This window comes from Anopheles coluzzii, chromosome X (assembly GCF_943734685.1).
Source record: "Anopheles coluzzii chromosome X, AcolN3, whole genome shotgun sequence".
Classification (NCBI taxonomy): Eukaryota; Metazoa; Arthropoda; class Insecta; order Diptera; family Culicidae; genus Anopheles; species Anopheles coluzzii.
This window is the reverse complement of record NC_064669.1, coordinates 14,950,417-14,978,197: the sequence shown is the minus strand read 5'-3', so window position 1 is coordinate 14,978,197 and position 27,781 is coordinate 14,950,417. Positions and strand designations below refer to the sequence as shown.

Here is a 27,781-nt window from a genome sequence, read left to right as displayed (position 1 = left end):
GATAATTGTGTTTGAAGTTTCTTCATTAAAAGTGGGTGTTCATTGAGAAAGTGTTAACATTATTCTAGTTCTGCGGATGAACAAATGGAAAAGCAGTAAAGGAAAATTATAATCATCAACACGATCAACTACGATATAAATCAATATATCAGTTAGTGAAATCAACATCCACACTCACACACACAAAAGTAATGCACCAAAATGGCATTAGACACTTGCCTGTGCAAATCAAACAAAAGTATCGGAAAAGCCAACGCGGAAAACCGCACAACGGACAAAAATGTAAGTGGTTGTATCATAAAACTGTTCATATTTTAAGGCTCTATACGTGATGGTATGTAACGTGTGCAAGCATCCCGGCTCACGAGTCGTTGAAGATGAGCAATCAAAAGATGTACATCACCATTCTCAAAAAAGTTGCAATCACAATGGCAAAACCATCAGCAGAAAGTGTTTGGTTTGCAGTAAAATATTGAAGCAAAACCTTCCGAAAATATCTTCTAACTCACAAAAGAGAAAATATTCCACATTCTTGACACTTGCAGAGTTGCAATACTAAATGCATCGTTGGTGGTGCATCACCATCGAAGAACTGGAGCAACTGCTAGTGCGTGTACAAAACTTAGCGATGCAATACTCAAATATCAGGACAATGAGACAAACTCCACACTGGAACAAGTGATTTATACCAGTGACAGAGATCGCTAAGAAAGAAGACGAGCTATGGCGTGGCATGAAGGACAAATCCGAACAATAGTCATATACAATACGATTTCACCATGCAATACTTTTTGCTAGTTCAAAAGAATAATAATATTCAAACTAAATAAAGACTTCGACCAGATTATCTAAAGCTTAATAACATAGTTTCACTTGATACATTTCCTATGTTCCCAGGAAAGCACCTGAACAGGAAATGTGCAATAGAACAAACACGGCTAGGTTAGCCAATATAGATACAAAACTTGGGAAAACTTATTATGAGTGGTTGATATTTGTCCCAGACACACATTCTAACAGTAACTGCATGAACGAGTTGCCATTCTTAATTAAAATGATAAACACGACTTTTGGAAACCGTACAACACCTTCCAACAACCCTTATTAAAACGTCCAAGAGACTCTTTAGTGTCCGTTGACGCGTTTCTCGTTATTGAAACAAGTAGACGTACTGTGAAATTTGAAAGGCGGTCTAAATAAAACATGCCCCATGACTATTCTAGTACGACCTAGTGAGTCTATAATGTGAGTGAGTCCACTAAAGAAGGCAAAGGTCTCCGGTCTACTGGACTGTGCTTAACATTATGTAACGGGATATGCCGAAAAGAGCGCCGCAAAAACAGCATCAGCAGCAAAATAGAAGAAAATATTTCACACATGTCGCTAAAAGAAGGGTTTGTTTGTACTTCTAGCGCATATTAAAACGGAATAATACACTCGGTACTGGAGTGAAAGTATCTATCATTGAAAGCATGTGTGCTAACAAGGTACCTAACAGAACAGTATTTTTAAAGTCCTCAGCCCCTCCCTGCAAAACATGCATATCTCAGAACAAGCCGCATACTGTGCGAATTGGTATAAGAATAAAAATATTGTAAACATGCTCGGAATTGGTTGAACAGCCTACGCTGTAGTACCGAATCTTACTTCTAAAACAGATATTTACTTTATGGTGTGCACTAAGCCTATTGTTGGCGTGATTTGACTATGTAGTTCTTCTTGTCCATCTACTTTACATCAAATTGCTATCGAACAATGCAACTATTGGTCGTTTTTCCTTTCTGTTCCTTTTGCTATTTTTCTATTGTTTGTTTTTCGCGTTTTTGACGCGATAGGATCAGTATCAGGATCATCAATATTGTACGCTTTTTTAGCAAAGCTGCATTGCTAAATCTACAAACCCCTCCGAGTTGGTCTTTGCCAGGGGTCTTTGTCTCTGGGGACTGGTCTTTGCCACTGTCAAAGACTTACAATAATTAAGTTGCAAACTTTTTGTTATTGTTGTAGAATGCTGGACTTCATCTGCAAACAGGCAAAAAAAACATTAACGTTCTAAATGAACGTTGCCAATGCTATCACTGCATAATGCTACGTGCAGCCAATGTGGAAAGGTATAATATTTGAATTGCACAAACCACCTACCTGCCTCACCAGCATCGTCGACAATTTGCGTGATTACGATCTGCAATAAATGGTTGATACAGACTAGACGTCATAGATCTCGTCTGCGAATATCAGCGAATCAGCAAATTCATATAGACTCGAAGTCATAGATCTCGTAGGCGGCGTCCCTAAAATAGCAAAACATTAGAAAATGTCAAGCAAAGTAGACAGAGCCTCAAATACCTACACACATGGTTACGTTAGAGTATAACAGTAGACGAGAGTACTATTGTTGCTTTACTTTTCACTTCGGCTTGCGGTACTGAGGGAGAAAGCTGTTAAAGCGGTAAGTATATATATATATATATATATATATAAACATATATATATATATATATATATATATATATATCTATATATATATATAAATATATATATATATATATATATATATATATATATATATATATATATATATATATATATATCTTTATATATATAATTATATATATGACCTCAATTTTACATACCATAATCTTCCCCCGCTCTAACCTTCTCGTCGCACTTCACTGGCGCACATCTCCACGGTAAGGGGTGCAGGAAACACTTTGACACTAGTTTGTCATACGATACCGATATAAAAATGCTGTAAGATAAATTGAAGAAAATCCATTAACTCACTTTCGCCGAAAAATGCGATACCAAAACTCTAACGTACTCTCCAGCTAACAGTTATGGGTAACGACAGCAAGGAAGGGGCAAGGGCGCTCTAGAAGATACTCCGGAGTTGCGCTCCACGAAGCCCGAGTGTATTTCGCTTATCGGGTAATAGTCAGCACACTAATACGCTCAAGGTATCTATAAAAAAAAAAGTTTAAATTAGTGACATAGTGCTAATCAACGTATCTCGCATAAATAAACATTAAAAATAAAGTCAAAAGTTATGTTTTTATGATAATGACAGCAAAAAATAATAATGAATGCGTAATTTATTCATCTATCATGTATATATAGGAGGGCTTAAGATATTAAATGATTAAATATTAAAGATATTAAATCGAAAGCGACAAAAATCCCCATCAAACTGATCCAATCACCAAACTGACATCACAACCACTGTTTTAACCACAACCCTCCCAAACCATGAAGCGTCGTTTTTTTCACGTCACCAGAATCTGAGTTGAGCAAAAAGAAGAGAGAATAAGCGAAAGAAATGCCCACTGGCAAACGATGTGACCTATAGAAACAACTTCCTCCTAGAGCTTCAGCGAAGTCAAAAACATGATCAAATGACAGCCCGACCGCGGTGTGTTGACCGTGTTGGGACGCGTTTGCTAGTTTAGCGTCTTGTCTGTTTTATGGAGTTGTTTTTGTGCGTTCGCCCTTCTACGAACAACGCGAGAATGGAGAATATAAGACGAACAAGAATGGCAGGAATAAAACGAAAAGGGTTGGGCATCGTGTGCAGCGAAACCGGATTCCAACATGCCACTATCGAAATGGGGTTTGTGCGAAGCAAGAAAAGAAGATTGATAATGATCTGTCTTTTGTTCATGCTTGAGCAACGATGTTGTGAGTCAGAGTGGTAATGGTGGATGTAATCAACCAACAAAATGAAATCCAAATACATCGATAGTTTCGAAAGCGTTCCATTATTTTATGGAAGTATTTTAACCCAAAAAAAGGGAGTTTTCTTGCAAACGGTTTCGGGTTTGCCTATACTCGTGGCACAAAAAGCATTCGACGATTTCTTGTATTGTGCATGTAAAGTATGGACTATAATTCCGTGTCAAGATATTTAACCTAATGAAGCATAGTTGATTGCTTTTCAATAGTATCCTCTTCATTAGCTTAACATCACCATTAAACAATAACCTAAAAATAACAATATTCCACGATATTTCGATGAGATTCATAGACAAACCGAAATTAACAAAACCAAATAAGACGGCTAAGCAGGGCGCGTATGTTGACGAGCAACATGTTGTATGCAAAAAAATGTTCTGGCAATCTACGTGTAAGATAACAAGCGTATGCGTGCGGCAAGAACTATGTCGCAACAGTTCGAAAATATTGTTGTACGTGTTGCAAAATGTTTCCTTTATTGCGGGCCAGTTGCTTGAAAAATAAGATCGATAGTTTTGCTTTACCGTTTGAAGTGCTCGTTTGGTCGACAGCGAATCCCGCAGCCAATTCGCATTTCCGCATGTGTTTAGCCCATCCTTCCTTAGGGCGGGCTTTGGTTTTAATTTCTCGTCAAAATTTGGAAAATTATCCAAAACAATTTTTCGATTGCTTCAAATGGCAGCTTCTTTGTGTGCACGGTGCTATGGCGTGGCATGAAGGACAAATCCGAACAATAGTCATATACAATTCGATTTCGCCATGCAATACTTTTTGCTAATTCAAAAGAATAATAATATTCAAACTAAATGAAGACTTCGGCCAGATTATCTAAAGCTTAATAACATAGTTTCACGTGATACATTTCCTATGTTACACATCCAGGAAAGCACCTGTGCAGGAAATGTGCAATCGAACGAACACGGCTAGGTTAGCCAATATGGATACAATATTTGGGAAAACTTATTATCAGAGCATTGTGTGGTTGATATTTCTCCCAGACACACATTCTAACAGTGTCTGCATGAACGAGTTGCCAGACTGTGGTGAGACTACTATTCCTCATACATAGAGAGGGTTTATGGTAGAACATGGTATTGATCATTCTTAATTAAAATGATAAACACGACTTTTGGAAACCGTAACACCTTCCAACCCTTATTAAAACGTCCCAGAGACTCTTAAGTTTGCGTTGACGCGTTTCTCATTATTGAAACAAGTTGACCTACTGTAACATATTAAAGGCGGTCTAAATAAAACATGCCCCATGCACGATGTTTGATGTAACATATCAAACCCATCGACAAACATCAACCTTAAGGCCTGGCATCCAACCATCGTGAAGATAGGAAATACGCACTGCGCCATTTTGCAATAGCTACAATAGCTAACGCTACTTCGGACTGCACATGCGAAGAGATGTGTGTTCGCGATTTATGGAAAGCTATACAACGCTCCACGATAATACACACCATCAACTATCCAACTGACCTTTTCGGTTCCCATCCTTAAGAGTAACCATTGACAAAATGGCTTCTGGTATCTAACCTTTATAATAACAACACACTGTTTATGAACATGTAATAAACATAATGCAATAGAGAGCTCATCACTCATGAAGAATTGACAGAAAACATCCTAGATATGATAAAAAGCAAACTACAAACTATACAACAAGACGTGTATAAGAAATTGAATTAACAAGTAGAAAAGGATTGGTTCAGGCGTTCAAAATGCTTTCAGACTGCTACTAACAACAAGGAGCAGAACGCATGCATGCCGTCAGCAGCAATTACAAGAAAAATGAACCATAAACTAACGATAAGGGAGAGTTTGTATGTGGTGAGGGTACATCACCATTCTCAAAAAAGCTGCAATCACAATGGCGAAACCATCAGCAGAAAGTGTGTGGTTTGCAGTAAAACGTTGAAGCAAATGCTTCCGAAAACATCTTCTAACTCACGAAAGGACAAATTTACAACATTCTTGACACTTCAGAGGCTCATTACTAAATGCATCGTTGGTCGGAAACATCAAAAGCAAAAGCTTCCCGAAACATCTTCTAACTCACAAATGGGAAAATATTCAACATTCTTCACACTTGCGTGTTATTATATAATATAACTATATAATACCTAACGAAACAAAAATCCAATGAATACAGCCATTTGTATTACAACAAAAGTCGGTATTGAAACATTAATAAGCAAGTCAAACAAGAATGGCATAAACATTATCCTTAAAAAGGTACATTTACAAAATTAAGCGATGCAATACTCAAATATCAGGAAGATGAGACAAACTCCACAAGTGATTTATACTAGCGAAAGAAATGACGAAAAAGGGAGACGAGCTATGGCGTGGCATGAAGGACAAATCCGAACAATAGTCATATACAATTCGATTTCGCCATGCAATACTTTTTGCTAATTCAAAAGAATAATAATATTCAAACTAAATGAAGACTTCGGCCAGATTATCTAAAGCTTAATAACATAGTTTCACGTGATACATTTCCTATGTTACACATCCAGGAAAGCACCTGTGCAGGAAATGTGCAATCGAACGAACACGGCTAGGTTAGCCAATATGGATACAATATTTGGGAAAACTTATTATCAGAGCATTGTGTGGTTGATATTTCTCCCAGACACACATTCTAACAGTGTCTGCATGAACGAGTTGCCAGACTGTGGTGAGACTACTATTCCTCATACATAGAGAGGGTTTATGGTAGAACATGGTATTGATCATTCTTAATTAAAATGATAAACACGACTTTTGGAAACCGTAACACCTTCCAACCCTTATTAAAACGTCCCAGAGACTCTTAAGTTTGCGTTGACGCGTTTCTCATTATTGAAACAAGTTGACCTACTGTAACATATTAAAGGCGGTCTAAATAAAACATGCCCCATGCACGATGTTTGATGTAACATATCAAACCCATCGACAAACATCAACCTTAAGGCCTGGCATCCAACCATCGTGAAGATAGGAAATACGCACTGCGCCATTTTGCAATAGCTACAATAGCTAACGCTACTTCGGACTGCACATGCGAAGAGATGTGTGTTCGCGATTTATGGAAAGCTATACAACGCTCCACGATAATACACACCATCAACTATCCAACTGACCTTTTCGGTTCCCATCCTTAAGAGTAACCATTGACAAAATGGCTTCTGGTATCTAACCTTTATAATAACAACACACTGTTTATGAACATGTAATAAACATAATGCAATAGAGAGCTCATCACACAGGAAGAATTTATAGAAAACATCCTAGATATGATAAAAAGCAAACTACAAACTATACAACAAGACGTGTATAAGAAATTGAATAAACAAGTAGAAAAGGATTGGTTCAGGCGTTCAAAATGCTTTCAGACTGCTACTAACAACAAGGAGCAGAACGCATGCATGCCGTCAGCAGCAATGACAAGAAAAATGAACCATAAACTAACGATAAGGGAGAGTTTGTATGTGGTGAGCGTACATCACCATTCTCAAAAAAGCTGCAATCACAATGGCGAAACCATCAGCAGAAAGTGTGTGGTTTGCAGTAAAACGTTGAAGCAAATGCTTCCGAAAACATCTTCTAACTCACGAAAGGACAAATTTACAACATTCTTGACACTTCAGAGGCTCATTACTAAATGCATCGTTGGTCGGAAACATCAAAAGCAAAAGCTTCCCGAAACATCTTCTAACTCACAAATGGGAAAATATTCAACATTCTTCACACTTGCGTGTTATTATATAATATAACTATATAATACCTAACGAAACAAAAATCCAATGAATACAGCCATTTGTATTACAACAAAAGTCGGTATTGAAACATTAATAAGCAAGTCAAACAAGAATGGCATAAACATTATCCTTAAAAAGGTACATTTACAAAATTAAGCGATGCAATACTCAAATATCAGGAAGATGAGACAAACTCCACAAGTGATTTATACTAGCGAAAGAAATGACGAAAAAGGGAGACGAGCTATGGCGTGGCATGAAGGACAAATCCGAACAATAGTCATATACAATTCGATTTCGCCATGCAATACTTTTTGCTAATTCAAAAGAATAATAATATTCAAACTAAATGAAGACTTCGGCCAGATTATCTAAAGCTTAATAACATAGTTTCACTTGATACATTTCCTATGTTACACATCCAGGAAAGCACCTATGCAGGAAATGTGCAATCGAGCGAACACGGCTAGGTTAGCCAATATGGATACAATACTTGGGAAAAGGTATTATCAGAGCATTGAGTGGTAGATATTTCTCCCAGACACACACTCTAACAGTGACTGCATGAACGAGTTGGCAGACTGTGGTGAGACTACTATTCCTCATACATAGAGAGGTATACGCCGAAAATAACACCGCACAAATAGTATCGGCACTAAAATAGACGAAAGTCGAAGCAATAAAACACCACAAACATATCAAAGCCATCGACAAACATCAACCTTAAGGCCTTCGAAGAGACGATAATTGTGTTTAAAGTTTCTTCATTAAAAGTGGGTGTTCATTGAGAAAGTGTTAACATTATTCTAGTTCTGCGGATGAACAAATGGAAAAGCAGTAAAGGAAAATTATAATCATCAACACGATCAACTACGATATAAATCAATATATCAGTTAGTGAAATCAACATCCACACTCACACACACAAAAGTAATGCACCAAAATGGCATTAGACACTTGCCTGTGCAAATCAAACAAAAGTATCGGAAAAGCCAACGCGGAAAACCGCACAACGGACAAAAATGTAAGTGGTTGTATCATAAAACTGTTCATATTTTAAGGCTCTATACGTGATGGTATGTAACGTGTGCAAGCATCCCGGCTCACGAGTCGTTGAAGATGAGCAATCAAAAGATGTACATCACCATTCTCAAAAAAGTTGCAATCACAATGGCAAAACCATCAGCAGAAAGTGTTTGGTTTGCAGTAAAATATTGAAGCAAAAACTTCCGAAAATATCTTCTAACTCACAAAAGAGAAAATATTCCACATTCTTGACACTTGCAGAGTTGCAATACTAAATGCATCGTTGGTGGTGCATCACCATCGAAGAACTGGAGTAACTGCTAGTGCGTGTACAAAACTTAGCGATGCAATACTCAAATATCAGGACAATGAGACAAACTCCACACTGGAACAAGAGATTTATACCAGTGACAGAGATCGCTAAGAAAGAAGACGAGCTATGGCGTGGCATAAAGGACAAATCCGAACAATAGTCATATACAATACGATTTCACCATGCAATACTTTTTGCTAGTTCAAAAGAATAATAATATTCAAACTAAATAAAGACTTCGACCAGATTATCTAAAGCTTAATAACATAGTTTCACTTGATACATTTCCTATGTTCCCAGGAAAGCACCTGAACAGGAAATGTGCAATAGAACAAACACGGCTAGGTTAGCCAATATAGATACAAAACTTGGGAAAACTTATTATGAGTGGTTGATATTTGTCCCAGACACACATTCTAACAGTAACTGCATGAACGAGTTGCCATTCTTAATTAAAATGATAAACACGACTTTTGGAAACCGTACAACACCTTCCAACAACCCTTATTAAAACGTCCAAGAGACTCTTTAGTGTCCGTTGACGCGTTTCTCGTTATTGAAACAAGTAGACGTACTGTGAAATTTGAAAGGCGGTCTAAATAAAACATGCCCCATGACTATTCTAGTACGACCTAGTGAGTCTATAATGTGAGTGAGTCCACTAAAGAAGGCAAAGGTCTCCGGTCTACTGGACTGTGCTTAACATTATGTAACGGGATATGCCGAAAAGAGCGCCGCAAAAACAGCATCAGCAGCAAAATAGAAGAAAATATTTCACACATGTCGCTAAAAGAAGGGTTTGTTTGTACTTCTAGCGCATATTAAAACGGAATAATACACTCGGTACTGGAGTGAAAGTATCTATCATTGAAAGCATGTGTGCTAACAAGGTACCTAACAGAACAGTATTTTTAAAGTCCTCAGCCCCTCCCTGCAAAACATGCATATCTCAGAACAAGCCGCATACTGTGCGAATTGGTATAAGAATAAAAATATTGTAAACATGCTCGGAATTGGTTGAACAGCCTACGCTGTAGTACCGAATCTTACTTCTAAAACAGATATTTACTTTATGGTGTGCACTAAGCCTATTGTTGGCGTGATTTGACTATGTAGTTCTTCTTGTCCATCTACTTTACATCAAATTGCTATCGAACAATGCAACTATTGGTCGTTTTTCCTTTCTGTTCCTTTTGCTATTTTTCTATTGTTTGTTTTTCGCGTTTTTGACGCGATAGGATCAGTATCAGGATCATCAATATTGTACGCTTTTTTAGCAAAGCTGCATTGCTAAATCTACAAACCCCTCCGAGTTGGTCTTTGCCAGGGGTCTTTGTCTCTGGGGACCGGTCTTTGCCACTGTCAAAGACTTACAATAATTAAGTTGCAAACTTTTTGTTATTGTTGTAGAATGCTGGACTTCATCTGCAAACAGGCAAAAAAACATTAACGTTCTAAATGAACGTTGCCAATGCTATCACTGCATAATGCTACGTGCAGCCAATGTGGAAAGGTATAATATTTGAATTGCACAAACCACCTACCTGCCTCACCAGCATCGTCGACAATTTGCGTGATTACGATCTGCAATAAATGGTTGATACAGACTAGACGTCATAGATCTCGTCTGCGAATATCAGCGAATCAGCAAATTCATATAGACTCGAAGTCATAGATCTCGTAGGCGGCGTCCCTAAAATAGCAAAACATTAGTAAATGTCAAGCAAAGTAGACAGAGCCTCAAATACCTACACACATGGTTACGTTAGAGTATAACAGTAGACGAGAGTACTATTGTTGCTTTACTTTTCACTTCGGCTTGCGGTACTGAGGGAGAAAGCTGTTAAAGCGGTAAGTATATATATATATATAATTATATATATAATTATATATATGACCTCAATTTAACATACCATAATCTTCCCCCGCTCTAACCTTCTCGTCGCACTTCACTGGCGCACATCTCCACGGTAAGGGGTGCAGGAAACACTTTGACACTAGTTTGTCATACGATACCGATATAAAAATGCTGTAAGATAAATTGAAGAAAATCCATTAACTCACTTTCGCCGAAAAATGCGATACCAAAACTACCACTACTACTAACGTACTCTCCAGCTAACAGTTATGGGTAACGACAGCAAGGAAGGGGCAAGGGCGCTCTAGAAGATACTCCGGAGTTGCGCTCCACGAAGCCCGAGTGTATTTCGCTTATCGGGTAATAGTCAGCACACTAATACGCTCAAGGTATCTATAAAAAAAAAAGTTTAAATTAGTGACATAGTGCTAATCAACGTATCTCGCATAAATAAACATTAAAAATAAAGTCAAAAGTTATGTTTTTATGATAATGACAGCAAAAAATAATAATGAATGCGTAATTTATTCATCTATCATGTATATATAGGAGGGCTTAAGATATTAAATGATTAAATATTAAAGATATTAAATCGAAAGCGACAAAAATCCCCATCAAACTGATCCAATCACCAAACTGACATCACAACCACTGTTTTAACCACAACCCTCCCAAACCATGAAGCGTCGTTTTTTCACGTCACCAGAATCTGAGTTGAGCAAAAAGAAGAGAGAATAAGCGAAAGAAATGCCCACTGGCAAACGATGTGACCTATAGAAACAACTTCCTCCTAGAGCTTCAGTGAAGTCAAAAACATGATCAAATGACAGCCCGATCGCGGTGTGTTGACCGTGTTGGGACGCGTTTGCTAGTTTAGCGTCTTGTCTGTTTTATGGAGTTGTTTTTGTGCGTTCGCCCTTCTACGAACAACGCGAGAATGGAGAATATAAGACGAACAAGAATGGCAGGAATAAAACGAAAAGGGTTGGGCATCGTGTGCAGCGAAACCGGATTCCAACATGCCACTATCGAAATGGGGTTTGTGCGAAGCAAGAAAAGAAGATTGATAATGATCTGTCTTTTGTTCATGCTTGAGCAACGATGTTGTGAGTCAGAGTGGTAATGGTGGATGTAATCAACCAACAAAATGAAATCCAAATACATCGATAGTTTCGAAAGCGTTCCATTATTTTATGGAAGTATTTTAACCCAAAAAAAGGGAGTTTTCTTGCAAACGGTTTCGGGTTTGCCTATACTCGTGGCACAAAAAGCATTCGACGATTTCTTGTATTGTGCATGTAAAGTATGGACTATAATTCCGTGTCAAGATATTTAACCTAATGAAGCATAGTTGATTGCTTTTCAATAGTATCCTCTTCATTAGCTTAACATCACCATTAAACAATAACCTAAAAATAACAATATTCCACGATATTTCGATGAGATTCATAGACAAACCGAAATTAACAAAACCAAATAAGACGGCTAAGCAGGGCGCGTATGTTGACGAGCAACATGTTGTATGCAAAAAAATGTTCTGGCAATCTACGTGTAAGATAACAAGCGTATGCGTGCGGCAAGAACTATGTCGCAACAGTTCGAAAATATTGTTGTACGTGTTGCAAAATGTTTCCTTTATTGCGGGCCAGTTGCTTGAAAAATAAGATCGATAGTTTTGCTTTACCGTTTGATGTGCTCGTTTGGTCGACAGCGAATCCCGCAGCCAATTCGCATTTCCGCATGTGTTTAGCCCATCCTTCCTTAGGGCGGGCTTTGGTTTTAATTTCTCGTCAAAATTTGGAAAATTATCCAAAACAATTTTTCGATTGCTTCAAATGGCAGCTTCTTTGTGTGCACGGTGCTATGGCGTGGCATGAAGGACAAATCCGAACAATAGTCATATACAATTCGATTTCGCCATGCAATACTTTTTGCTAATTCAAAAGAATAATAATATTCAAACTAAATGAAGACTTCGGCCAGATTATCTAAAGCTTAATAACATAGTTTCACGTGATACATTTCCTATGTTACACATCCAGGAAAGCACCTGTGCAGGAAATGTGCAATCGAACGAACACGGCTAGGTTAGCCAATATGGATACAATACTTGGGAAAACTTATTATCAGAGCATTGTGTGGTTGATATTTCTCCCAGACACACATTCTAACAGTGTCTGCATGAACGAGTTGCCAGACTGTGGTGAGACTACTATTCCTCATACATAGAGAGGGTTTATGGTAGAACATGGTATTGATCATTCTTAATTAAAATGATAAACACGACTTTTGGAAACCGTAACACCTTCCAACCCTTATTAAAACGTCCCAGAGACTCTTAAGTTTGCGTTGACGCGTTTCTCATTATTGAAACAAGTTGACCTACTGTAACATATTAAAGGCGGTCTAAATAAAACATGCCCCATGCACGATGTTTGATGTAACATATCAAACCCATCGACAAACATCAACCTTAAGGCCTGGCATCCAACCATCGTGAAGATAGGAAATACGCACTGCGCCATTTTGCAATAGCTACAATAGCTAACGCTACTTCGGACTGCACATGCGAAGAGATGTGTGTTCGCGATTTATGGAAAGCTATACAACGCTCCACGATAATACACACCATCAACTATCCAACTGACCTTTTCGGTTCCCATCCTTAAGAGTAACCATTGACAAAATGGCTTCTGGTATCTAACCTTTATAATAACAACACACTGTTTATGAACATGTAATAAACATAATGCAATAGAGAGCTCATCACTCATGAAGAATTGACAGAAAACATCCTAGATATGATAAAAAGCAAACTACAAACTATACAACAAGACGTGTATAAGAAATTGAATAAACAAGTAGAAAAGGATTGGTTCAGGCGTTCAAAATGCTTTCAGACTGCTACTAACAACAAGGAGCAGAACGCATGCATGCCGTCAGCAGCAATTACAAGAAAAATGAACCATAAACTAACGATAAGGGAGAGTTTGTATGTGGTGAGGGTACATCACCATTCTCAAAAAAGCTGCAATCACAATGGCGAAACCATCAGCAGAAAGTGTGTGGTTTGCAGTAAAACGTTGAAGCAAATGCTTCCGAAAACATCTTCTAACTCACGAAAGGACAAATTTACAACATTCTTGACACTTCAGAGGCTCATTACTAAATGCATCGTTGGTCGGAAACATCAAAAGCAAAAGCTTCCCGAAACATCTTCTAACTCACAAATGGGAAAATATTCAACATTCTTCACACTTGCGTGTTATTATATAATATAACTATATAATACCTAACGAAACAAAAATCCAATGAATACAGCCATTTGTATTACAACAAAAGTCGGTATTGAAACATTAATAAGCAAGTCAAACAAGAATGGCATAAACATTATCCTTAAAAAGGTACATTTACAAAATTAAGCGATGCAATACTCAAATATCAGGAAGATGAGACAAACTCCACAAGTGATTTATACTAGCGAAAGAAATGACGAAAAAGGGAGACGAGCTATGGCGTGGCATGAAGGACAAATCCGAACAATAGTCATATACAATTCGATTTCGCCATGCAATACTTTTTGCTAATTCAAAAGAATAATAATATTCAAACTAAATGAAGACTTCGGCCAGATTATCTAAAGCTTAATAACATAGTTTCACGTGATACATTTCCTATGTTACACATCCAGGAAAGCACCTGTGCAGGAAATGTGCAATCGAACGAACACGGCTAGGTTAGCCAATATGGATACAATATTTGGGAAAACTTATTATCAGAGCATTGTGTGGTTGATATTTCTCCCAGACACACATTCTAACAGTGTCTGCATGAACGAGTTGCCAGACTGTGGTGAGACTACTATTCCTCATACATAGAGAGGGTTTATGGTAGAACATGGTATTGATCATTCTTAATTAAAATGATAAACACGACTTTTGGAAACCGTAACACCTTCCAACCCTTATTAAAACGTCCCAGAGACTCTTAAGTTTGCGTTGACGCGTTTCTCATTATTGAAACAAGTTGACCTACTGTAACATATTAAAGGCGGTCTAAATAAAACATGCCCCATGCACGATGTTTGATGTAACATATCAAACCCATCGACAAACATCAACCTTAAGGCCTGGCATCCAACCATCGTGAAGATAGGAAATACGCACTGCGCCATTTTGCAATAGCTACAATAGCTAACGCTACTTCGGACTGCACATGCGAAGAGATGTGTGTTCGCGATTTATGGAAAGCTATACAACGCTCCACGATAATACACACCATCAACTATCCAACTGACCTTTTCGGTTCCCATCCTTAAGAGTAACCATTGACAAAATGGCTTCTGGTATCTAACCTTTATAATAACAACACACTGTTTATGAACATGTAATAAACATAATGCAATAGAGAGCTCATCACACAGGAAGAATTTATAGAAAACATCCTAGATATGATAAAAAGCAAACTACAAACTATACAACAAGACGTGTATAAGAAATTGAATAAACAAGTAGAAAAGGATTGGTTCAGGCGTTCAAAATGCTTTCAGACTGCTACTAACAACAAGGAGCAGAACGCATGCATGCCGTCAGCAGCAATGACAAGAAAAATGAACCATAAACTAACGATAAGGGAGAGTTTGTATGTGGTGAGCGTACATCACCATTCTCAAAAAAGCTGCAATCACAATGGCGAAACCATCAGCAGAAAGTGTGTGGTTTGCAGTAAAACGTTGAAGCAAATGCTTCCGAAAACATCTTCTAACTCACGAAAGGACAAATTTACAACATTCTTGACACTTCAGAGGCTCATTACTAAATGCATCGTTGGTCGGAAACATCAAAAGCAAAAGCTTCCCGAAACATCTTCTAACTCACAAATGGGAAAATATTCAACATTCTTCACACTTGCGTGTTATTATATAATATAACTATATAATACCTAACGAAACAAAAATCCAATGAATACAGCCATTTGTATTACAACAAAAGTCGGTATTGAAACATTAATAAGCAAGTCAAACAAGAATGGCATAAACATTATCCTTAAAAAGGTACATTTACAAAATTAAGCGATGCAATACTCAAATATCAGGAAGATGAGACAAACTCCACAAGTGATTTATACTAGCGAAAGAAATGACGAAAAAGGGAGACGAGCTATGGCGTGGCATGAAGGACAAATCCGAACAAAAGTCATATAGAATTCGATTTCGCCATGCAATACTTTTTGCTAATTCAAAAGAATAATAATATTCAAACTAAATGAAGACTTCGGCCAGATTATCTAAAGCTTAATAACATAGTTTCACTTGATACATTTCCTATGTTACACATCCAGGAAAGCACCTATGCAGGAAATGTGCAATCGAGCGAACACGGCTAGGTTAGCCAATATGGATACAATACTTGGGAAAAGGTATTATCAGAGCATTGAGTGGTAGATATTTCTCCCAGACACACACTCTAACAGTGACTGCATGAACGAGTTGGCAGACTGTGGTGAGACTACTATTCCTCATACATAGAGAGGTATACGCCGAAAATAACACCGCACAAATAGTATCGGCACTAAAATAGACGAAAGTCGAAGCAATAAAACACCACAAACATATCAAAGCCATCGACAAACATCAACCTTAAGGCCTTCGAAGAGACGATAATTGTGTTTAAAGTTTCTTCATTAAAAGTGGGTGTTCATTGAGAAAGTGTTAACATTATTCTAGTTCTGCGGATGAACAAATGGAAAAGCAGTAAAGGAAAATTATAATCATCAACACGATCAACTACGATATAAATCAATATATCAGTTAGTGAAATCAACATCCACACTCACACACACAAAAGTAATGCACCAAAATGGCATTAGACACTTGCCTGTGCAAATCAAACAAAAGTATCGGAAAAGCCAACGCGGAAAACCGCACAACGGACAAAAATGTAAGTGGTTGTATCATAAAACTGTTCATATTTTAAGGCTCTATACGTGATGGTATGTAACGTGTGCAAGCATCCCGGCTCACGAGTCGTTGAAGATGAGCAATCAAAAGATGTACATCACCATTCTCAAAAAAGTTGCAATCACAATGGCAAAACCATCAGCAGAAAGTGTTTGGTTTGCAGTAAAATATTGAAGCAAAAACTTCCGAAAATATCTTCTAACTCACAAAAGAGAAAATATTCCACATTCTTGACACTTGCAGAGTTGCAATACTAAATGCATCGTTGGTGGTGCATCACCATCGAAGAACTGGAGTAACTGCTAGTGCGTGTACAAAACTTAGCGATGCAATACTCAAATATCAGGACAATGAGACAAACTCCACACTGGAACAAGAGATTTATACCAGTGACAGAGATCGCTAAGAAAGAAGACGAGCTATGGCGTGGCATAAAGGACAAATCCGAACAATAGTCATATACAATACGATTTCACCATGCAATACTTTTTGCTAGTTCAAAAGAATAATAATATTCAAACTAAATAAAGACTTCGACCAGATTATCTAAAGCTTAATAACATAGTTTCACTTGATACATTTCCTATGTTCCCAGGAAAGCACCTGAACAGGAAATGTGCAATAGAACAAACACGGCTAGGTTAGCCAATATAGATACAAAACTTGGGAAAACTTATTATGAGTGGTTGATATTTGTCCCAGACACACATTCTAACAGTAACTGCATGAACGAGTTGCCATTCTTAATTAAAATGATAAACACGACTTTTGGAAACCGTACAACACCTTCCAACAACCCTTATTAAAACGTCCAAGAGACTCTTTAGTGTCCGTTGACGCGTTTCTCGTTATTGAAACAAGTAGACGTACTGTGAAATTTGAAAGGCGGTCTAAATAAAACATGCCCCATGACTATTCTAGTACGACCTAGTGAGTCTATAATGTGAGTGAGTCCACTAAAGAAGGCAAAGGTCTCCGGTCTACTGGACTGTGCTTAACATTATGTAACGGGATATGCCGAAAAGAGCGCCGCAAAAACAGCATCAGCAGCAAAATAGAAGAAAATATTTCACACATGTCGCTAAAAGAAGGGTTTGTTTGTACTTCTAGCGCATATTAAAACGGAATAATACACTCGGTACTGGAGTGAAAGTATCTATCATTGAAAGCATGTGTGCTAACAAGGTACACTGGTGGACATAAAAATAGGAACTTTTTTCTGTGACCGAAAAACATAGTGCTTGTCGGAAATATTTGGTAGCCCTGAAAAGGACTGTTTAAGTAGTTGTTGGGAGGTGATGTTGCGGTGTTCCACAGAGCGGAAACATATTCTAACGGTCAATGTGTTGACCGTTATTCGCTATCACTTCCTCAAAAAAACACACAACAAATTTTTTTCCTATCTTTTTGTCCACCAGTGTACCTAACAGAACAGTATTTTTAAAGTCCTCAGCCCCTCCCTGCAAAACATGCATATCTCAGAACAAGCCGCATACTGTGCGAATTGGTATAAGAATAAAAATATTGTAAACATGCTCGGAATTGGTTGAACAGCCTACGCTGTAGTACCGAATCTTACTTCTAAAACAGATATTTACTTTATGGTGTGCACTAAGCCTATTGTTGGCGTGATTTGACTATGTAGTTCTTCTTGTCCATCTACTTTACATCAAATTGCTATCGAACAATGCAACTATTGGTCGTTTTTCCTTTCTGTTCCTTTTGCTATTTTTCTATTGTTTGTTTTTCGCGTTTTTGACGCGATAGGATCAGTATCAGGATCATCAATATTGTACGCTTTTTTAGCAAAGCTGCATTGCTAAATCTACAAACCCCTCCGAGTTGGTCTTTGCCAGGGGTCTTTGTCTCTGGGGACCGGTCTTTGCCACTGTCAAAGACTTACAATAATTAAGTTGCAAACTTTTTGTTATTGTTGTAGAATGCTGGACTTCATCTGCAAACAGGCAAAAAAACATTAACGTTCTAAATGAACGTTGCCAATGCTATCACTGCATAATGCTACGTGCAGCCAATGTGGAAAGGTATAATATTTGAATTGCACAAACCACCTACCTGCCTCACCAGCATCGTCGACAATTTGCGTGATTACGATCTGCAATAAATGGTTGATACAGACTAGACGTCATAGATCTCGTCTGCGAATATCAGCGAATCAGCAAATTCATATAGACTCGAAGTCATAGATCTCGTAGGCGGCGTCCCTAAAATAGCAAAACATTAGTAAATGTCAAGCAAAGTAGACAGAGCCTCAAATACCTACACACATGGTTACGTTAGAGTATAACAGTAGACGAGAGTACTATTGTTGCTTTACTTTTCACTTCGGCTTGCGGTACTGAGGGAGAAAGCTGTTAAAGCGGTAAGTATATATATATATATATAATTATATATATAATTATATATATGACCTCAATTTAACATACCATAATCTTCCCCCGCTCTAACCTTCTCGTCGCACTTCACTGGCGCACATCTCCACGGTAAGGGGTGCAGGAAACACTTTGACACTAGTTTGTCATACGATACCGATATAAAAATGCTGTAAGATAAATTGAAGAAAATCCATTAACTCACTTTCGCCGAAAAATGCGATACCAAAACTACCACTACTACTAACGTACTCTCCAGCTAACAGTTATGGGTAACGACAGCAAGGAAGGGGCAAGGGCGCTCTAGAAGATACTCCGGAGTTGCGCTCCACGAAGCCCGAGTGTATTTCGCTTATCGGGTAATAGTCAGCACACTAATACGCTCAAGGTATCTATAAAAAAAAAAGTTTAAATTAGTGACATAGTGCTAATCAACGTATCTCGCATAAATAAACATTAAAAATAAAGTCAAAAGTTATGTTTTTATGATAATGACAGCAAAAAATAATAATGAATGCGTAATTTATTCATCTATCATGTATATATAGGAGGGCTTAAGATATTAAATGATTAAATATTAAAGATATTAAATCGAAAGCGACAAAAATCCCCATCAAACTGATCCAATCACCAAACTGACATCACAACCACTGTTTTAACCACAACCCTCCCAAACCATGAAGCGTCGTTTTTTCACGTCACCAGAATCTGAGTTGAGCAAAAAGAAGAGAGAATAAGCGAAAGAAATGCCCACTGGCAAACGATGTGACCTATAGAAACAACTTCCTCCTAGAGCTTCAGTGAAGTCAAAAACATGATCAAATGACAGCCCGATCGCGGTGTGTTGACCGTGTTGGGACGCGTTTGCTAGTTTAGCGTCTTGTCTGTTTTATGGAGTTGTTTTTGTGCGTTCGCCCTTCTACGAACAACGCGAGAATGGAGAATATAAGACGAACAAGAATGGCAGGAATAAAACGAAAAGGGTTGGGCATCGTGTGCAGCGAAACCGGATTCCAACATGCCACTATCGAAATGGGGTTTGTGCGAAGCAAGAAAAGAAGATTGATAATGATCTGTCTTTTGTTCATGCTTGAGCAACGATGTTGTGAGTCAGAGTGGTAATGGTGGATGTAATCAACCAACAAAATGAAATCCAAATACATCGATAGTTTCGAAAGCGTTCCATTATTTTATGGAAGTATTTTAACCCAAAAAAAGGGAGTTTTCTTGCAAACGGTTTCGGGTTTGCCTATACTCGTGGCACAAAAAGCATTCGACGATTTCTTGTATTGTGCATGTAAAGTATGGACTATAATTCCGTGTCAAGATATTTAACCTAATGAAGCATAGTTGATTGCTTTTCAATAGTATCCTCTTCATTAGCTTAACATCACCATTAAACAATAACCTAAAAATAACAATATTCCACGATATTTCGATGAGATTCATAGACAAACCGAAATTAACAAAACCAAATAAGACGGCTAAGCAGGGCGCGTATGTTGACGAGCAACATGTTGTATGCAAAAAAATGTTCTGGCAATCTACGTGTAAGATAACAAGCGTATGCGTGCGGCAAGAACTATGTCGCAACAGTTCGAAAATATTGTTGTACGTGTTGCAAAATGTTTCCTTTATTGCGGGCCAGTTGCTTGAAAAATAAGATCGATAGTTTTGCTTTACCGTTTGATGTGCTCGTTTGGTCGACAGCGAATCCCGCAGCCAATTCGCATTTCCGCATGTGTTTAGCCCATCCTTCCTTAGGGCGGGCTTTGGTTTTAATTTCTCGTCAAAATTTGGAAAATTATCCAAAACAATTTTTCGATTGCTTCAAATGGCAGCTTCTTTGTGTGCACGGTGCTATGGCGTGGCATGAAGGACAAATCCGAACAATAGTCATATACAATTCGATTTCGCCATGCAATACTTTTTGCTAATTCAAAAGAATAATAATATTCAAACTAAATGAAGACTTCGGCCAGATTATCTAAAGCTTAATAACATAGTTTCACGTGATACATTTCCTATGTTACACATCCAGGAAAGCACCTGTGCAGGAAATGTGCAATCGAACGAACACGGCTAGGTTAGCCAATATGGATACAATACTTGGGAAAACTTATTATCAGAGCATTGTGTGGTTGATATTTCTCCCAGACACACATTCTAACAGTGTCTGCATGAACGAGTTGCCAGACTGTGGTGAGACTACTATTCCTCATACATAGAGAGGGTTTATGGTAGAACATGGTATTGATCATTCTTAATTAAAATGATAAACACGACTTTTGGAAACCGTAACACCTTCCAACCCTTATTAAAACGTCCCAGAGACTCTTAAGTTTGCGTTGACGCGTTTCTCATTATTGAAACAAGTTGACCTACTGTAACATATTAAAGGCGGTCTAAATAAAACATGCCCCATGCACGATGTTTGATGTAACATATCAAACCCATCGACAAACATCAACCTTAAGGCCTGGCATCCAACCATCGTGAAGATAGGAAATACGCACTGCGCCATTTTGCAATAGCTACAATAGCTAACGCTACTTCGGACTGCACATGCGAAGAGATGTGTGTTCGCGATTTATGGAAAGCTATACAACGCTCCACGATAATACACACCATCAACTATCCAACTGACCTTTTCGGTTCCCATCCTTAAGAGTAACCATTGACAAAATGGCTTCTGGTATCTAACCTTTATAATAACAACACACTGTTTATGAACATGTAATAAACATAATGCAATAGAGAGCTCATCACTCATGAAGAATTGACAGAAAACATCCTAGATATGATAAAAAGCAAACTACAAACTATACAACAAGACGTGTATAAGAAATTGAATAAACAAGTAGAAAAGGATTGGTTCAGGCGTTCAAAATGCTTTCAGACTGCTACTAACAACAAGGAGCAGAACGCATGCATGCCGTCAGCAGCAATTACAAGAAAAATGAACCATAAACTAACGATAAGGGAGAGTTTGTATGTGGTGAGGGTACATCACCATTCTCAAAAAAGCTGCAATCACAATGGCGAAACCATCAGCAGAAAGTGTGTGGTTTGCAGTAAAACGTTGAAGCAAATGCTTCCGAAAACATCTTCTAACTCACGAAAGGACAAATTTACAACATTCTTGACACTTCAGAGGCTCATTACTAAATGCATCGTTGGTCGGAAACATCAAAAGCAAAAGCTTCCCGAAACATCTTCTAACTCACAAATGGGAAAATATTCAACATTCTTCACACTTGCGTGTTATTATATAATATAACTATATAATACCTAACGAAACAAAAATCCAATGAATACAGCCATTTGTATTACAACAAAAGTCGGTATTGAAACATTAATAAGCAAGTCAAACAAGAATGGCATAAACATTATCCTTAAAAAGGTACATTTACAAAATTAAGCGATGCAATACTCAAATATCAGGAAGATGAGACAAACTCCACAAGTGATTTATACTAGCGAAAGAAATGACGAAAAAGGGAGACGAGCTATGGCGTGGCATGAAGGACAAATCCGAACAATAGTCATATACAATTCGATTTCGCCATGCAATACTTTTTGCTAATTCAAAAGAATAATAATATTCAAACTAAATGAAGACTTCGGCCAGATTATCTAAAGCTTAATAACATAGTTTCACGTGATACATTTCCTATGTTACACATCCAGGAAAGCACCTGTGCAGGAAATGTGCAATCGAACGAACACGGCTAGGTTAGCCAATATGGATACAATATTTGGGAAAACTTATTATCAGAGCATTGTGTGGTTGATATTTCTCCCAGACACACATTCTAACAGTGTCTGCATGAACGAGTTGCCAGACTGTGGTGAGACTACTATTCCTCATACATAGAGAGGGTTTATGGTAGAACATGGTATTGATCATTCTTAATTAAAATGATAAACACGACTTTTGGAAACCGTAACACCTTCCAACCCTTATTAAAACGTCCCAGAGACTCTTAAGTTTGCGTTGACGCGTTTCTCATTATTGAAACAAGTTGACCTACTGTAACATATTAAAGGCGGTCTAAATAAAACATGCCCCATGCACGATGTTTGATGTAACATATCAAACCCATCGACAAACATCAACCTTAAGGCCTGGCATCCAACCATCGTGAAGATAGGAAATACGCACTGCGCCATTTTGCAATAGCTACAATAGCTAACGCTACTTCGGACTGCACATGCGAAGAGATGTGTGTTCGCGATTTATGGAAAGCTATACAACGCTCCACGATAATACACACCATCAACTATCCAACTGACCTTTTCGGTTCCCATCCTTAAGAGTAACCATTGACAAAATGGCTTCTGGTATCTAACCTTTATAATAACAACACACTGTTTATGAACATGTAATAAACATAATGCAATAGAGAGCTCATCACACAGGAAGAATTTATAGAAAACATCCTAGATATGATAAAAAGCAAACTACAAACTATACAACAAGACGTGTATAAGAAATTGAATAAACAAGTAGAAAAGGATTGGTTCAGGCGTTCAAAATGCTTTCAGACTGCTACTAACAACAAGGAGCAGAACGCATGCATGCCGTCAGCAGCAATGACAAGAAAAATGAACCATAAACTAACGATAAGGGAGAGTTTGTATGTGGTGAGCGTACATCACCATTCTCAAAAAAGCTGCAATCACAATGGCGAAACCATCAGCAGAAAGTGTGTGGTTTGCAGTAAAACGTTGAAGCAAATGCTTCCGAAAACATCTTCTAACTCACGAAAGGACAAATTTACAACATTCTTGACACTTCAGAGGCTCATTACTAAATGCATCGTTGGTCGGAAACATCAAAAGCAAAAGCTTCCCGAAACATCTTCTAACTCACAAATGGGAAAATATTCAACATTCTTCACACTTGCGTGTTATTATATAATATAACTATATAATACCTAACGAAACAAAAATCCAATGAATACAGCCATTTGTATTACAACAAAAGTCGGTATTGAAACATTAATAAGCAAGTCAAACAAGAATGGCATAAACATTATCCTTAAAAAGGTACATTTACAAAATTAAGCGATGCAATACTCAAATATCAGGAAGATGAGACAAACTCCACAAGTGATTTATACTAGCGAAAGAAATGACGAAAAAGGGAGACGAGCTATGGCGTGGCATGAAGGACAAATCCGAACAAAAGTCATATAGAATTCGATTTCGCCATGCAATACTTTTTGCTAATTCAAAAGAATAATAATATTCAAACTAAATGAAGACTTCGGCCAGATTATCTAAAGCTTAATAACATAGTTTCACTTGATACATTTCCTATGTTACACATCCAGGAAAGCACCTATGCAGGAAATGTGCAATCGAGCGAACACGGCTAGGTTAGCCAATATGGATACAATACTTGGGAAAAGGTATTATCAGAGCATTGAGTGGTAGATATTTCTCCCAGACACACACTCTAACAGTGACTGCATGAACGAGTTGGCAGACTGTGGTGAGACTACTATTCCTCATACATAGAGAGGTATACGCCGAAAATAACACCGCACAAATAGTATCGGCACTAAAATAGACGAAAGTCGAAGCAATAAAACACCACAAACATATCAAAGCCATCGACAAACATCAACCTTAAGGCCTTCGAAGAGACGATAATTGTGTTTAAAGTTTCTTCATTAAAAGTGGGTGTTCATTGAGAAAGTGTTAACATTATTCTAGTTCTGCGGATGAACAAATGGAAAAGCAGTAAAGGAAAATTATAATCATCAACACGATCAACTACGATATAAATCAATATATCAGTTAGTGAAATCAACATCCACACTCACACACACAAAAGTAATGCACCAAAATGGCATTAGACACTTGCCTGTGCAAATCAAACAAAAGTATCGGAAAAGCCAACGCGGAAAACCGCACAACGGACAAAAATGTAAGTGGTTGTATCATAAAACTGTTCATATTTTAAGGCTCTATACGTGATGGTATGTAACGTGTGCAAGCATCCCGGCTCACGAGTCGTTGAAGATGAGCAATCAAAAGATGTACATCACCATTCTCAAAAAAGTTGCAATCACAATGGCAAAACCATCAGCAGAAAGTGTTTGGTTTGCAGTAAAATATTGAAGCAAAACCTTCCGAAAATATCTTCTAACTCACAAAAGAGAAAATATTCCACATTCTTGACACTTGCAGAGTTGCAATACTAAATGCATCGTTGGTGGTGCATCACCATCGAAGAACTGGAGCAACTGCTAGTGCGTGTACAAAACTTAGCGATGCAATACTCAAATATCAGGACAATGAGACAAACTCCACACTGGAACAAGTGATTTATACCAGTGACAGAGATCGCTAAGAAAGAAGACGAGCTATGGCGTGGCATGAAGGACAAATCCGAACAATAGTCATATACAATACGATTTCACCATGCAATACTTTTTGCTAGTTCAAAAGAATAATAATATTCAAACTAAATAAAGACTTCGACCAGATTATCTAAAGCTTAATAACATAGTTTCACTTGATACATTTCCTATGTTCCCAGGAAAGCACCTGAACAGGAAATGTGCAATAGAACAAACACGGCTAGGTTAGCCAATATAGATACAAAACTTGGGAAAACTTATTATGAGTGGTTGATATTTGTCCCAGACACACATTCTAACAGTAACTGCATGAACGAGTTGCCATTCTTAATTAAAATGATAAACACGACTTTTGGAAACCGTACAACACCTTCCAACAACCCTTATTAAAACGTCCAAGAGACTCTTTAGTGTCCGTTGACGCGTTTCTCGTTATTGAAACAAGTAGACGTACTGTGAAATTTGAAAGGCGGTCTAAATAAAACATGCCCCATGACTATTCTAGTACGACCTAGTGAGTCTATAATGTGAGTGAGTCCACTAAAGAAGGCAAAGGTCTCCGGTCTACTGGACTGTGCTTAACATTATGTAACGGGATATGCCGAAAAGAGCGCCGCAAAAACAGCATCAGCAGCAAAATAGAAGAAAATATTTCACACATGTCGCTAAAAGAAGGGTTTGTTTGTACTTCTAGCGCATATTAAAACGGAATAATACACTCGGTACTGGAGTGAAAGTATCTATCATTGAAAGCATGTGTGCTAACAAGGTACCTAACAGAACAGTATTTTTAAAGTCCTCAGCCCCTCCCTGCAAAACATGCATATCTCAGAACAAGCCGCATACTGTGCGAATTGGTATAAGAATAAAAATATTGTAAACATGCTCGGAATTGGTTGAACAGCCTACGCTGTAGTACCGAATCTTACTTCTAAAACAGATATTTACTTTATGGTGTGCACTAAGCCTATTGTTGGCGTGATTTGACTATGTAGTTCTTCTTGTCCATCTACTTTACATCAAATTGCTATCGAACAATGCAACTATTGGTCGTTTTTCCTTTCTGTTCCTTTTGCTATTTTTCTATTGTTTGTTTTTCGCGTTTTTGACGCGATAGGATCAGTATCAGGATCATCAATATTGTACGCTTTTTTAGCAAAGCTGCATTGCTAAATCTACAAACCCCTCCGAGTTGGTCTTTGCCAGGGGTCTTTGTCTCTGGGGACCGGTCTTTGCCACTGTCAAAGACTTACAATAATTAAGTTGCAAACTTTTTGTTATTGTTGTAGAATGCTGGACTTCATCTGCAAACAGGCAAAAAAACATTAACGTTCTAAATGAACGTTGCCAATGCTATCACTGCATAATGCTACGTGCAGCCAATGTGGAAAGGTATAATATTTGAATTGCACAAACCACCTACCTGCCTCACCAGCATCGTCGACAATTTGCGTGATTACGATCTGCAATAAATGGTTGATACAGACTAGACGTCATAGATCTCGTCTGCGAATATCAGCGAATCAGCAAATTCATATAGACTCGAAGTCATAGATCTCGTAGGCGGCGTCCCTAAAATAGCAAAACATTAGTAAATGTCAAGCAAAGTAGACAGAGCCTCAAATACCTACACACATGGTTACGTTAGAGTATAACAGTAGACGAGAGTACTATTGTTGCTTTACTTTTCACTTCGGCTTGCGGTACTGAGGGAGAATGCTGTTTAAGCGGTAAGTATATATATATATATATATAATTATATATATAATTATATATATGACCTCAATTTAACATACCATAATCTTCCCCCGCTCTAACCTTCTCGTCGCACTTCACTGGCGCACATCTCCACGGTAAGGGGTGCAGGAAACACTTTGACACTAGTTTGTCATACGATACCGATATAAAAATGCTGTAAGATAAATTGAAGAAAATCCATTAACTCACTTTCGCCGAAAAATGCGATACCAAAACTCTAACGTACTCTCCAGCTAACAGTTATGGGTAACGACAGCAAGGAAGGGGCAAGGGCGCTCTAGAAGATACTCCGGAGTTGCGCTCCACGAAGCCCGAGTGTATTTGGCTTATCGGGTAATAGTCAGCACACTAATACGCTCAAGGTATCTATAAAAAAAAAAGTTTAAATTAGTGACATAGTGCTAATCAACGTATCTCGCATAAATAAACATTAAAAATAAAGTCAAAAGTTATGTTTTTATGATAATGACAGCAAAAAATAATAATGAATGCGTAATTTATTCATCTATCATGTATATATAGGAGGGCTTAAGATATTAAATGATTAAATATTAAAGATATTAAATCGAAAGCGACAAAAATCCCCATCAAACTGATCCAATCACCAAACTGACATCAC

General features: G+C 37.8%; 1 long non-coding RNA gene across 3 annotated transcripts; it reads right to left on the bottom strand.

Annotated features, from left to right (window-relative positions):
• Positions 1-598: 598 nt before the first annotated feature.
• On the bottom strand, positions 599-27,468 carry LOC120958948 (uncharacterized). Of its 3 annotated transcripts, XR_007451926.1 has the most exons (14): positions 27,036-27,111; positions 26,828-26,976; positions 19,283-19,422; positions 19,085-19,200; positions 18,922-19,009; positions 18,714-18,862; positions 10,935-11,074; positions 10,737-10,852; positions 10,576-10,663; positions 10,368-10,516; positions 2,822-2,961; positions 2,634-2,749; positions 2,351-2,438; positions 599-2,291 (listed from the first exon to the last, which is right to left on the bottom strand). It is a non-coding gene; the product is annotated as an uncharacterized LOC120958948 (long non-coding RNA). The 3 variants fall into 3 exon arrangements; XR_007451928.1 differs by lacking the exons at positions 19,085-19,200; positions 19,283-19,422; positions 26,828-26,976; positions 27,036-27,111 and adding exons at positions 27,201-27,316; positions 27,389-27,468; XR_007451927.1 differs by lacking the exons at positions 19,283-19,422; positions 26,828-26,976; positions 27,036-27,111 and adding an exon at positions 27,389-27,468.
• Between the last annotated feature and the right edge of the window lie 313 nt (positions 27,469-27,781).